The following is a 14,356-nucleotide window of genomic DNA, read 5'->3' as shown; positions in this document are numbered from 1 at the left end:
AGCTTAACTCTATAGAATACCAGTGGCAAACACAAGGCCTGTGGGCCGAACCCAGCCCTCCACCTTGTTTTATCCGGCCCAGCAACTTGTTTCTACCTGGCGGCAGCGCTGAGCTCTCGCTTAACTGTTAAGCAGCAGTAGTTACATTTATACAGTCCTAGAATTACATTTGGCTCTTTGAAGGCCATGGTGAGGCCGATGTGGCCCCGGCGAAAATGAGTTTGACACCCCTGCTATAGAAGTTTCTCTCTTCCTCAGAGCACCACTTGGTGCGAGTCGAATGACTCTCCTGGGCAGCTCTTCTCCAAACAGTGACTGGGGCAACCCAGCTGCTTCCTTCTTGTAACTGTGCCACCTGGGACTTGTACCCGCCAAGGCTCCATGGATGGGGAGGAGGGAGCTGAAGGGCTACACAGGACATTTTTAAGTGTCTGGCTTAGATGTGTTCACATCATGTCCAATTAGATCTACTGTTGAAAACCCAGTCAGTTGACCAACCTTAACTACAAGGGGGACTGGGAAGTGCAGTCTTTGTTAAATGTGAGCATTGACTCTGCCACAGGTAAGCCTGGGAGGAGGTGAGACTCGGGACTGGAGGCAAGGTAAGTTTCGATAACTTTCATTGTGGGAGGTTTTATAGCAGAGCTATTAAATGCATGAGCTCTAGAGCGAGATTCCTCCAGTTCCCACTTCTCTCTGGCCCTTACTACATGGGTGACCTTGAGCATGTCACATATATTTCCTAATGTCTCAGAATCTCCATCTGTAAAATGCAATGTGTAACAGCACTCATCTTAAGGTCTTAAGGGGTTGCAGTTTGAGAATTTCAAGAATAGTATATATATAGCCCTAAGCATAGTGCTTGGCATAGAATAAGCATTTAATGAATAGTATCAATAGTAATTATTATATACATCCACGGGCCTGTAGGCTTTGCTTGAAAGAGTTGAGATCCAGGGGAGCCAGCCCAACCCAGCCCAGCCTGGCCCAGCTTCTTCCCCTCTATTCAGCACTCTCCTCCACACATACTGGGAACTCTTGGAGGGATCAGAGCATCAGAACCAAAACAGCTCTGAGGCTCACACCACTTTACATTTGTACGAGCTGTTCTCTGGGAGAAGTATTGTTAAGTGGTCAGAGGCCATACCCAGCAGAATTTTTACAGGATTTCTGGTCCCAAGCACCTTGGATTATAGGTGTTTTGAGGCTCTGTCTTCGTCTTTGACAAAGGCTATGTGGTTGGTGCTAAGCTCGTTTGCAGTGACAGCCAAGGAGACCCAAGCTGTTCGAGGAGAAGCAGATGAGGAGAGAGGACCTAGAGTTTCTTTGTGGGATAAACTGGACAGATGTTTGTGCTCTAAATAGTTGTTTGGCTTTTCAGAAGTTAATATTAGGACAGTAAGTAGATTGAAAATATGTGTTCATACTACATTTAGTCCAATCGAAAGCCTTGTCTGGGTTACTAAAAATGCTTTTTCCTCCTTCTGAGTGACTATGGATAAATTACCCTTGTGGGTTGGATCTTCATACCCACAGAAAGTGGAAATGGTAAAAGAGCAAATTCTGATAGTCTCTTGGTCAGGAAAAAATGAGTACAAGCAGTTCTGGCTGCTGCTTGGTAGTCACATAAAAGTGAAGAAATGCTTGCCTGTGATATTGAGCAACGCTGGTTTTCAAGAATTTGAAAATTTGCTGGTGTAACATTCGGAAATAAGGATGGAAGAGACACTTGGCTGATGCCTAGCCATGTGGCTATTGCTTGTTATAGTTTAGAAGGACTGAAAGTGAAGGTCCAGGTTTTGGGGACTGGGACAGGATGGCCACTGAAAGGGAACTTGGCCTGGTTCGATATCTGGGGGAAACATGCATTTTGTTAGCAAAGTCCATTTGATTTTGACCTGAATTGTCCTGCCACCCTAGCTTAATCACTCTTCAGTTTGTTTGTTTGTTTTTTACCCAATTGGGGGCAAACAATGGAATTTTTAAGTTAGAACTGAGAGTAGAAATAAGTGGAACTGACATTGTCATTGAATTTTGCTCTGATTTTTATATTGGTGACATCTCTTCCTGAGGACTTTCTATGAGGAGCTCTTGGCACCCCTGTCTTAGCAAAGGAACCGACCAGAGAGCCTGATCTTGGAGGCAGGTGGTAGAAACTCAGGATGTGGGTCCTTAAATAAGTGCCTATTCCTCACACCAAAGATATCCTTACAACATTCTATTTTAAGGCATTTTCTGGCAGGGAACATTTATCTTTGAGTGATTTCTAAAGTTCTTTTAGCCATGGGAAGGCTGTACTAGAGATGGCTTAGCCATTAACTACTAGGGTGATAAGCACTCTATAATTTTCTAGGGAGAGGGCTAAAGATAGCAAATTCCACATGCTATACTTACCAGAATACCAGGGGAGACAGCTCACATTACTTGGGCTTCAGTCATAGTACACAGTATAGCTAGTCATAGTTACATGCAATGTCAAGCCATACTCTGCATAGCATTTCACAGCTGGTAGAGGCTGTATGGTATTCCTCTGGCATGTGGGACAGTCCTTTGGAGCTCAGGAAGCAGCACATGTACACTTAAGCCCAGTCTTCTACGAAGATCCAAAATTGTCTTTAGCCTACAAAGCTCTCCCAGTTCTGCCAATTTTGGTTGGTATCATGACTATGAAACCTTTATAGCTCACTATTTATTAGAGCCAGTATTTTTACAAAGAAGCAGCTTATTCATGGCTTATCAAATCTGTGCTATTCACTCATGCTTTTTGAATCTTAGGATGTATGTCTGAGGCTTCATTACCTTGTAAGGATCAATTATCTTCTAAATAGTTTGCAACCTCCAATTTTCCCTCTTCCACCTTCAGTTTGTCAGACCAGTCTTCCTAAACCTCCTGAACCTTGAAAGCATTCCCTATACCCAAAGCAACAAAGACTCCCTTCTGCCCAGTGAAGGAGTCCAGCTTCTTCAGCTCACCATCCTGTGGTCCACAAACATTTCCAACCTCTTCTTATCAATCTTAGACTATTAGAGAGAAGAGTGGTCTCAGAAATGCCCAAGGATCAGGTGTTACAGGTAAGGAGGCAGATACACAGTAGTGAAGTGATTTGCTCGAGGTTACTCTGGCAATTAGCAAAAGAACTGAAATAATGAAAGCTCAGGGACTTTTATTTTTTTTTCTGTGGTGTCACCAGTGCCCAGACCACTTGGAAATTCAATAAATATGTATTGAATTAATCCACAAAGGAACTGGGCCTGGACCACCAGTCATCACAGTCTCAGTTGAGCCCTCTGTCCACCTCTCTGCTGCCCTTGGCAAACCTCAGCTCCCCAGCCCTATTGTCCTCCAGGTGTTTCCTTCAGCATTCTTCCTACCCTGAGGCTTTCTCTCAGCTAAATTCTTCCTTCAAGGCTCCATTCGATCCTACTTCTCCTTGAAATCATTCCTGACAGCCTGATATTCCTGAGTGATGTCTCACTCAGTCGGCCTCCTGTAGCATCTGCAGTCTTCACGGCTCACTTATTCCAGGCTGCCATGTGATGCTCGCCTCCCATGAGCATGGTCCACGCTGGCCCCAGCGCACCCTCTGTCCTGCAGGAGCTCTGTGTGGTGCGATGAGCATGGCATTGTCACAGACTGTGATGTCGACTTTCAGTCAGGCTCCTCTCAGCCTCATCCCATCCTCTGTTCAATCCTGTGTCTCTGTTACTTACTTCACTTAGCCGTATGCCTGGCTTCATCTATCTCGTGTCTTGAGTGCTGGGCAGTGGTGAGTATGATGATTATTTCCAGAATGCATGGAGCGTACCACAGCACAGAAATCAAGGGTGATCAGAAGGGGGAAGAGAGAAATCAAAATTAGAATAAAACTTGAGTATTTTAAAAAATGATTGAAAGTTAACCAAAGAAGAGCAGAGAACATTACAGGCAGATGTATCCTAGCAGGACAGTATTATAGGAAACAGCGAGTAGCTTGGTGTGGTCAGAGGAAGACTGCATATGGGAAAGTGGAGGGGTTGAAGCAAATGTATAGGCAGCAGCCAGATCCTAATGACTTGTCTGCTGGAGTATTTGAACTTGATTGTACATTCATTGCAATTTAGTCCTTTACTCTCAGAAATAATAACAAAAAAATTTCCACAGAAAGGTGATAATTATATATGGTTTATACTTCAGTTGAATACTATTCAAGAGAATGAAATAGGTCTAAATGTATTTAAACAATATAATTGTCAATATAAGTTAGGTAAAATATTTATATGTGTGTGTGCATTATATACACAGAAAAATTTTATGATATATAAGCTTAATAGAACTCTCAGGGTCTGGAGTGAATGATAATTTGACATGTCATTGGATATCCTTAGGTAATTAAAAATTTAAACTTGACTAAAAAAATCTTAGTTAAAAGATGAGCAGATATTTATACCTAGAATCAGGCACTGAGGTTTTTAAATAAGATTTTTCAGTTAGGCAGTGATATGATCACAATTTCAAAAAGATCATGGGACAAATACCATATGATTTGACTTATACATGGAATCAAAAGAACAAAATAAATGAACAGACAAAACTGAACAGACTCATAGATACAGAGAGCAGACTGCTGATTGCCTGAGGAGAGGGATTTGGGGGACTGGGTGAAAAAGGTGAAGGGATTAAGAAGGTCAAATTGATAGTTACAAAATAGTCATGGGGATATAAACTACAGCATAGGAAATATTGTCAATAATGGTAATAACTATGTACGGTGTCAAGTGGGTAATGGAAATATTGGAGGGAACACTTTGTAAAGTATATGATTGTTCAACCACTGTGCTATACCTGAAATTTTTTCCTCTTCTTTTTTTCATAAACATTTTTTTATTGTTGTTCAAGTATAGTTTTCTGCCTTTTCCCCCCACCTCTCCCCACTACCCCAGCCCTCCCCACCTCCTCCCCTGTTTCCACCCCCCAGCCCTTGTTATTGTCCATGTGTCCTTTATAATTGTTCCTGCAAACCCTTCACCCTTTATTCCTATAATCCCCTCCCATCTCCCCTCTGGTCACTGTCAGCCTGTTCTTAATTTCACTATCTTTGGTTATATTTTGCTTGCTTGCTCATTTTGTTGATTAGGTTCCTGTTAAAGGTGAGATCATATGGTATTTGTCTTTCACTGCCTGGCTTACTTCACTTAGCATAATGCTCTCTAGTTCCATCCATGCTGTTGCAAAGGGTAGGAGCTCCTTCTTTCTTTCTGCTGCATAGAATTCCATTATGTAAATGTATCATAGTTTTTTGATCCATTCATTTACTGATGGGCACTTAGGTTGCTTCCAGTACTTGGCTATTGTAAATTGTGCTGCTATGAACATTGGGGTGTATAGGTTCTTTTGGATTCGTGTTTCAGGGTTCTTAGGATATAATCCTAGCAGTGGAATTGCTGGGTCAAAAGGCAGTTCCATTTTTAGTTTTTTGAGGAAATTGCATACTGTTTTCCACAGTGGTTGCACCAGTCCGCATTCCCACCAACAGTGCACTAGGGTTCCTTTTTCTCCACAACCTCTCCAACACTTGTTGTTTGTTGCTTTGTTTATGATGGCCATTCTCAATGGTGTGAGGTGGTATCTCATTGTGGTTTTAATTTGCATCTCTCTGATAGCTAGTGATACTAAGCATCTTTTCATATGTCTCTGGACCTGCTGTATGTCTTCCTTGGAGAAGTGTCTGTTCAAGTCCTTTGCCCATTTTTTAATTGGGTTGCTTGTCTTCTTAGAGTGGAATCGTGTGACTTCTTTATATATTTTGGAGATCAGGCCCTTGTCTGAGGTATCATTGGCAAATATGTTTTCCCATACAGTTGGTTCTCTTTTTATTTTAATACTGTTTTCTGTAGCCGTGAAGAAGCTTTTTATTTTGTTGGGATCCCATTTGTTCATTCTTTTTTTTACCTTTAATTTTTTATTGTTATTCAATTACAGTTTTGTGCCTTTTCTCCCCATCCCTCCACCCCACCCCAGCCAAACCCCCCTCCCTCCCCTACCTCCACCCTCCCCCTTGATTTTGTCCGTGTGTCCCTTATAGTAGTTCCTGTAATCCCCTCTCCTCACTGTCCCCTCCCCACTCCCCCCTGTCCATTGTTAGATTGTTCTTAACTTCAATGTCTCTGGTTATATTTTGTTTCCTTTTTTTTTTCTATTTATTATGTTCCAGTTAAAGGTGAGATCATATGGTATTTGTCCCTCACCGTCTGGCTTATTTCACTTAACATAATGCTCTCCAGTTCCATCCATGCTGTGGCAAAAGGTATAAGCTCCTTCTTTCTCTCTGCTATGTAGAATTCCATTATACCTGAAATTAATACAAAATAATATTGAATGTAAACTATCATTGAAAAAGAATTTGTAAAAGATTGTAGGACAGTAGTGGGGAAAGCAGATGGAAGAAGTGCCTAATGGAGGCAGGGAGGCCAGGTGATTTTTGGAGACTATTGCAGGAATCGGAGAGAAGAGATGGGGTTGCAGCAGTGGGGGTCAAGATCAAGTGGGAAGGAAATCTGAGCTATGAGTATGCCAGAGCTCCAGGACATACATGGGAGGAGGAGGGTAGAGTGTAGCATGACTGCCAGGTCTGTATTGTTGTAGCAACTGGCTATCTGGTGGTGGTGTCACTGGACAGGGAACATAAAGAAGACCCTTCCTCTCCCCCCTCCTCCCCCACAAATCGCTTCAGGTTTGAGATAGTCACAGTGTAAGGTGCCTCTGTTAGGCAATTTGTATTCTTTGACTAAGAGGACTGGTGGTCTTTGTTGGAGTCTTCCAAGAATTTCTTTCTGGATTTCACACTCAATAACATGGATTCACATCCATCAAATTCATGGAGTTCATAGCACCTAAGTCTTACTTTTCCAACTATAAGAGTCCAGTTTGTCTCTAGTTAGTGGGATCACGGAGGCAGGAAAACTAAAGCGACATTAGCCCCGTGCATTCTGCCCGTGTTTGATAGGGAGTTGGTTCTGTTTCCTAGGTCTTAAATCTAGGTATCCCTTCAGGAATATTGCCACTGTGGCATTTAAAGATGAAAGGTAACTATGGAAGAAATAGTAAAATATGACTAATACATTAGCCTTGATTTTTTTTTCCCCTCCACACTTGGATGGTCCCCACAAGGTATAGAAAGAAGAAAATGAAACTGTTTTCTGGGAAATTGGATGTAAGACCAGTTGCTCTGCTGTTTTCTCATTCCCCAACTTTTTCATCCATATTAAGGGTTGTTTATTTTCTGGATTTGTACAACATTTGCCATTTCACTTAGAGAAGTGAGAGGCTGCATGATTAGTTAGTGTTTATTGATTACTTCTGGGCCTTTTGGCAGGATTGAATTAGAGCCAGGTGCTATCCCTTTTTGCTCAATGATAACTTTTGTTTTGTTTTGTTTTCTTGTAGCAGGTGGAAAAATATGTTCCTTTGGCTAACAACAGGGACAGTGGAAATTTTCTTTCTTTATCCTGGTAAATGGCAGGATACTTAAGCTCAACAGATTATTTTTAGCTGAGTGATAAGCAGTATGATTTGAGTCATTTTGTTCTGTAGCTGCCTTCATTATGAGGAGACCCTGAAATTAATTAACAAGTGCCTAGTTATCTCCCTACATTTAAAAAAGGCCTTCAGAGTGTATTTAAAATCTGAATGGCAAAGCCAAGTGCTCACCTCCTAGGTTGTTACTGAATTGGGGCAGCGATGACTTGCTTCTACATCAAGAATTTTCAAGAATGTGCTGACACCAGTGCCCTCTTTCCTCTAAAAATGTCTACTTTTATATGACAGAAACAATAGTTCTTCTTTTTAAATTTTTATGGAATTTATTGGGATGACTTTGGTTAATAAAATGGTGTAGGTTTCAGGGGTACAATTCTATAATACATCATCTGTATATTGTGTGTTCACCACCCCAACTCAAGTCTCCTTCCATCACCATTTATCCCCCCTTTACCTTCTTTTACCTCCCCCACCCCCTTTCCCTCTAGTAATCACCATACTGCTTGTGTCTGAGGTTTTTCTTTCCTTACTTAATCTCCTCACCTTTTTCACCCAGCACCCCAAATTTCCTCCCCTCTGACAGCTGTCAGTTTGTTCTCTGTTTCTGTGGGTCTGTTTCTATTTTATTTGTTGTTTATTTTGTTCATTAGATTCCACATGTGAGTGAAATCATATGGTATTGTCTTTCTTTGACTGGTTTATTTCACTTAGCATAATGTTCTTCAGGTCCATCCATGCTGTTGCAAAGGGTAAAATTTTCTCCTTTTTTTATGGCCAAGTTGTGTTCAGTGTGTAAATGTACCACAAATTTTTTATCCACTCATCTACTGAGGGACACTTGGGCTTCTTTCAAATCTTGGCTCTTGTAAATAATGAGGCAATGAACATAAGGGTGCATATATTCTTTAAAATTGGTGTTTTGGGTTTCTTCAGATATATTTCCAGAAGTGAGATAGCTGGGTCATAAGGCAGTTCCATTTTTAATTTTTTGAGAAAACTCCATACTGTTTTCCACAGTGGCTACACCAATCTGCATTCCCAGTAACAGTGCACAAGGGTTCCCTTCTCTACATTCTTGCCAACATTTATTTTTGGTTGATTTATTGATGGTAGCCCTTCTGACGGGTATGAAGTGATATCTCATTGTGGTTTTAATTTGCATTTCTCTGATGATTAGCAATGTTGAGCATCTTTTCATATATCTGTTGGCCATCTGTATATCCTCTTTAGAGAAGTGTCTCTCCAGGTCCTTTGCCCATTTTTAATTGGATTGGGTTTTATTGTATGTGTGTGTGGGGGGGGAGGTTGCGTGTGGTTTTGTTTGGGGGTTTTTTGGTGTTGAGTTCTTTAAGTTGTTTACAAATTTTGGATATTAACCCCTTATCAGATGTATCATTGGCAAATACGTTCTCCTATTCAGTGGCATGTCTTTTCATTTTGTTGATTGTTTCCTTTGCTGTACAAAACCATTTTAGTTTGATGGAGTCCTGTTTATTTTTCCTTTTGTTTGCCTTGCCTGAGGATATATATATATCAGAAAAAATATTGCTATAAGAAATGTCCAATATTTTACTACCTATGTTATCTTTTAGGATTTTTATGGTTTCAGGACTTACATTTAAATCTTTAATCTATTTTGAATTTATTCTTATATATGGTGTAAGAAGATGATCTACTTTTATTTTTTTTGCACACATCTTCCAGTTTTCCTACCACCATTTATTGAATAGACTGTCTTTACCCCATTGTATGTTCTTGCTTTTTTTGTCAAATAGTAATTGGCCATATAGGCATGAGTTTATTCCCGGGTTCTCTATTCTGTTACATTGATCTATTTGTCTGTTTTTATGCCAGCACCATGCTGTTTTGATTACTATGGCCTTGTTGTATAGTTTGATATGAGGTAGCATGATTCCTCCAACTATTCTTTTCAAGATTGCTGTTGCTATTTGGGGTTCTTCAGGAAGAGAAAATTTATGGATTTAAAATGCTGAATCTTTAGAAAAATCTTTTTACCTTCTATGTCAGTTTTTCTGAAGCTGATAGCATTTAATTTTATTCATATAGCCTGAAATTCTTTCCCTTCCAACATCACACCCTTGCTTGCTTTTTATCTTTCTAGAAGATGTGAATTAAGAATCAGAACTCCTGAGTTATAATCAGTTTCTTGAACTAATTGGCCTTTCATTCCTTGATGCCTTCATTTTATCAAAATTATGACCAATTCCATTTCTAGAACAACTTTAGTGTCAGACAGCCCATTCTCTTAGAGAAAAATGTTTATATGAATGTACAGTATTAATACTGAGCATGACATGCCAAATTGGTAAAATTGCCACAAACTGGTACATTCAAATCTGATATAAATCATGACAGCGTGGGCTGAAATGGTAATTCCTACAAAATAATGGGCAGGATCCCAATGACTCTGCTACAGTTTTCTGTCAGTTTTTTAAAACCATCTTAACTATTTTTAGATGTGCATTCAGTATTATTGAATGTATTCACATTGTTATGCAAGTATCTTCAGAACTTTTTCATCTTGCAAAACTGAAACTCTAGTCCCAATAAACAACAATCCTCATTTCCTCCTTCCCTCAGTCTCTAGTAACCACTGTTCTATTTTCTGTTTCTCTGAATTTGATTACTCTATATACCTTGTATCAGTGGAATTATACATTATTGTCTTTGTTACTGGTGTATTTTACTTATTATTGAGAATTGATTCATGTTGTAGTATGTGTCAGAATTTTTCCCCTTTTTAAGGTTGAATATTCCATTGCATGTATATACCACATTTTGTCCATCTTTTCATCCATTGATGGACACTTGGGTTGCTTCCACCTTTGGGCTATTGTGAGTAATGCTGCTGTGAACAGGAAAGTACAGATAACTCTTTGAGACCCTGCTTTCAGTTCTTTTGGGTGTATATCCAGAGGTGGAATAGTTGGATCATAGGATAATTCTATTTTTAATTTTCTTGAAGAACCATGTATTTTTCCATGATGACTCTACCGTTTTATATTCCCACCCACAGTGCACAAGGGTTCTAATTTCTCCACATCTTTGGCAACACATACTTTCCATTTCTCTTTAAATAATATACATTCTGATGGGATAAAGTGCCTGTGAGTTTTTTATTCATTGATTCTTAAATAGGAGTAGCTAAGGATCACCTGATTGTTGAAGATAGCCTGAAAAAATGAAAAAAGAAAAAAGATGATGAGACAGGAAGAATGGCCTCATAGAAAACAGAAATAAAATAAATGAAAATGTGATTAGATACTGCATCTATAAAACAAGATGCTCAAAAAAAAGGAATGAACAAACCATTTAAAATATGATTGTTAAAATTTAAAAAATATTGGAAGTATGGAAGAAAATGTTGAAACAATTTTTTTGCAAAATGGAATAGAGATACAGTGATGGAAAATATGAGAAAAGGATAATAAGAATAAATTCAGGGAGGCCAGAAAGAGAGAACAAAGAAAAGAGACAAAAGAAAATTATCAAAGAAATATGTAAGATAATTTCCTAAAATTGAAGGACCAGAGTGAAGGGATTCACTGAATGTCCAGCAGAAATGAATAAAACATTATCTACAGAAAAAACACTTTGTGGAAGTTCTGAATACCTAGGAGAGGGGGAAGCTTTTATGAGTGTCTGAAGGAAGAAAACATACATACAAGCAGGCCACCCACAAAAGAACAAGAATCATAGAAACAAGGGGTGCAATATTTTAATAGTGTTAAAACTTCAAATTTTTGAGTAGAAATATTTCTCTGTCCAGAAAAACTATTAGGCAAGGGTAAGAGTAGAATACAGATATTTTCAGGTACATTCTGGGGGCTGGGGCAAGAAAAAAGATGGAATTCTAGAAATAATAACTTCAACCCAGAAATGTAATGAAGGAGAATCCTAGGGTGACAACTGGGTTGTACTGACTGATAAGTAGCAACTAGTTATGAATGGAGCAGGAGGAGAGATTGCTTTATTAGGAAGATATCAGAGAATAGGGATAGCAGGGGAAAGATTCTACAGATATGTTATGACCTTTGAGTCTTTAGATAGTATAAGTATGTAATACAGAAAACCATTGCAAGAGGGAAAACAAAGGCAACTAGAAACTCCAGAAAAATAAAAGATGTCCAGAAAGGAGGTATGATCATACTGTACAATTTAGATCTAAAGTGAACAGTATTTATGAAGTCATCATTATTGATTTCAACATTTAGAATTAAATTATAGACAAAGCACAGAAGACAGTCATGGCCATAAAACTCATGTAAAAGATATCTATCTCCCATATAGAAGCATAAATACAAACAGAAGTTCAGAATTAGATGTTGGGAAGGAGAAATGAAGGGGAGGATAAGGGCACTCAAACTCTTTGTTTATTCAGAGTGGGAAATTAACAAGGTATTACCTGTAGTAGATAGAAGAAGAAATAAAGATAAGTATGATTTCTAATTACAAAGAATAAAGAAATTAAAAGTAATAATTAATAGATAATATATAAAGTCAATAAATTTAGAAATAATCACGAAGCATGATCACAGGGTGACATGGAGATAATCGGTAGAAGAATTTGAAGCAAACACTTAGAAGTGGTTGCTTTTGGGGAATGACAGCAGCTGTGGTGTGGTATGGGGACTATAACTCACTTTAACACTCTTTTGAATATTTGATTTTAAGCAAATGTGTACAGAATTTTTAATAGACATATTTAAAGTAAAATTATTCTAGGATAGCAAGTAATGGAATGGAATAATAATTATGACATTTATAGAGAAACTTGGAAAATATTTTTCAAATGTTGAAAAATCTGAAAATAGATGTACAATATGATCATAACTTCATAAAGTATATGTACATATGGACAGAGATCAAAAGTAATATGCAGATAAAATAGGGTTTTTGTGTGAAATTTTGAATGACTGTTTGTAAAATTAATTTTTTATATTGCTTTTTCAAGGATACAGCTTAGTATTTATGGGTTATTATTTTGTGCAGCTGTTTTACCTTTCAGGACTATTTATGAAAATATAATGTGACTGTGAATTATGTGAGAAAATAGCATCCTAGAAATGTATTGCCCTAGCACTAAGAAAGGTCACTTTGGCTATGAAAGAGTTACAGTGAAGGGGCCTTTTATTTAGGGTATGCTGACCAGTTTTCAATTTCTCTCATTTCAGATTTGTAAATTACTGCTGAAAATGTTTATGTTTGCAGTAAATGGATTTTATGTCACTAGATGACTTGGCTTCATTACTGGAAATCTGCATTTTTATTCTAAGCAGAGTCTTGCTGTTGGGAGACAAGAGAAGAGATGGTCTCAGTTTTTAATGTGTTTTTCAAATGAAAGCAATCATTAAGTACAGCTTATTTATATTGTTTGTTTGAAAATTACAGAAGAGTTTTGGGTTGGTCTGTTATTCTGTATTGGCTTCAATAACTGTATACCTGGGGTTCCTAAATTTCACCTAAGCTGCTTCACTCACTTTTCCAAACCATTCAGGACCAAGCTGCTACAGAAGAGAATTCCTATAAAACATTCTAGTAAGTTATTTTTATTTGTTGATCTTACAATACTGAAAATAGGGTAAAGTTGGTCCATTTGTTTCATAATTTCTCATTTATAGGGTTGGTAGCTGTGCAGAAAAGAGTTAACATAGCAGGCCCGAGGCCATCTTTGGGAGGGTCTGCTTGTAAGGCTAGTCCTAGGCTACCATTTGGGAATATGATACCTTACTCATCTGAGACGAAAGGGTGGTCCACTCTGCCTAGACTGCACAATGTGATTATGCTGACCACCGACTTACTCTGGGAATCTATAGCAGTGGCGTGTGTTAGGCAGAGGGTGCCTGTGTGACCATACCCCAGGAACAAACTTGGGTGCTGAATCTCTAGTGGGCTCCCTGGGCAGAAACTTTACACATGTTATTGCACTTTTAATTTCTAGATAAAGAAACACGCTCACCCTCAGAGGAGGGAGAGGGCATAAGGAAGCCCGATATTGATTTCTCTGCCTGTGTCTTTTTCTGTTAGGGTCCAGCTGTACATCCTTTCTATGGGGCTGTAATAAATTGTGGCAAAGAACCGATAAGCTGAGTCCCCTGAATCCTTCTAGTGAATCTCCAGATATTGAGAGAGGGGGATCTTTGGAATGCATGAAACAGTAGATGTTAGATTAATCATGCACCTTTTCCCTCATCCCTCCAAACCACTCACCCTCCTCCCCCCACATCCCACCTAAACATACACCAGATCAAGGATTAGAGCAATTCTCAAACACAGACATCATTTTCTAAGAAAGGACTAGAAGTCCAACCATTCTGAACTGGTGTGTCTCCACTGAGGTTTCACTTCCCATGAAGCCAACTAATTTTACTTTTGAGTAACTTCAAGATATGTTTTTAGGTGCAGTTTAAAAGCAATCAACTTTTTTGAGGGCTGGACCAAACAGAATTGACAAATCATTAGGTGAGTAAAATAATAGGGTTTTGAGTTTTTATTTGAAGTCCCAAGTGAAATTAAATGGTCCTTTCAGTTTTTTTAGGGTGTTTTTACCCAGTTTGATAATTCACAAGGATTTGAAGAGGGTGTGGGCTCTTCCCCAGGGCTCCAGCCCCATTTGTCTCCTCTCTGCAAGCTGTCTCCTGAGCCTCTGGGCTCCTATACATGCTATTTCCTCTGTGTGGGATTCTCTTCCACCCACTCCCTACCTTGCTCATTTACCCAAACTTTAGCCTTTGGCTGAAAGCTGCTTCCTAAGACAACTCTTCTCCCAGATGTAGATAGGTCTCATTATACACTCTGGTTGCATTCTACACTTTGTCT

The 14,356-nt window shown here is 38.9% G+C and overlaps 1 protein-coding gene across 1 annotated transcript in view; it reads left to right on the top strand.

The window, feature by feature from the left end:
- The window catches only part of RYR3 (ryanodine receptor 3), a 534,646-nt gene that overhangs the window by 77,576 nt on the left and 442,714 nt on the right, over positions 1-14,356 (top strand). The window lies entirely within an intron of this gene.

The sequence above is a fragment of the Desmodus rotundus genome, chromosome 7 (assembly GCF_022682495.2).
Source record: "Desmodus rotundus isolate HL8 chromosome 7, HLdesRot8A.1, whole genome shotgun sequence".
Taxonomy (NCBI): Eukaryota; Metazoa; Chordata; class Mammalia; order Chiroptera; family Phyllostomidae; genus Desmodus; species Desmodus rotundus.
This window is presented reverse-complemented; position numbering and strand designations above follow the sequence as displayed.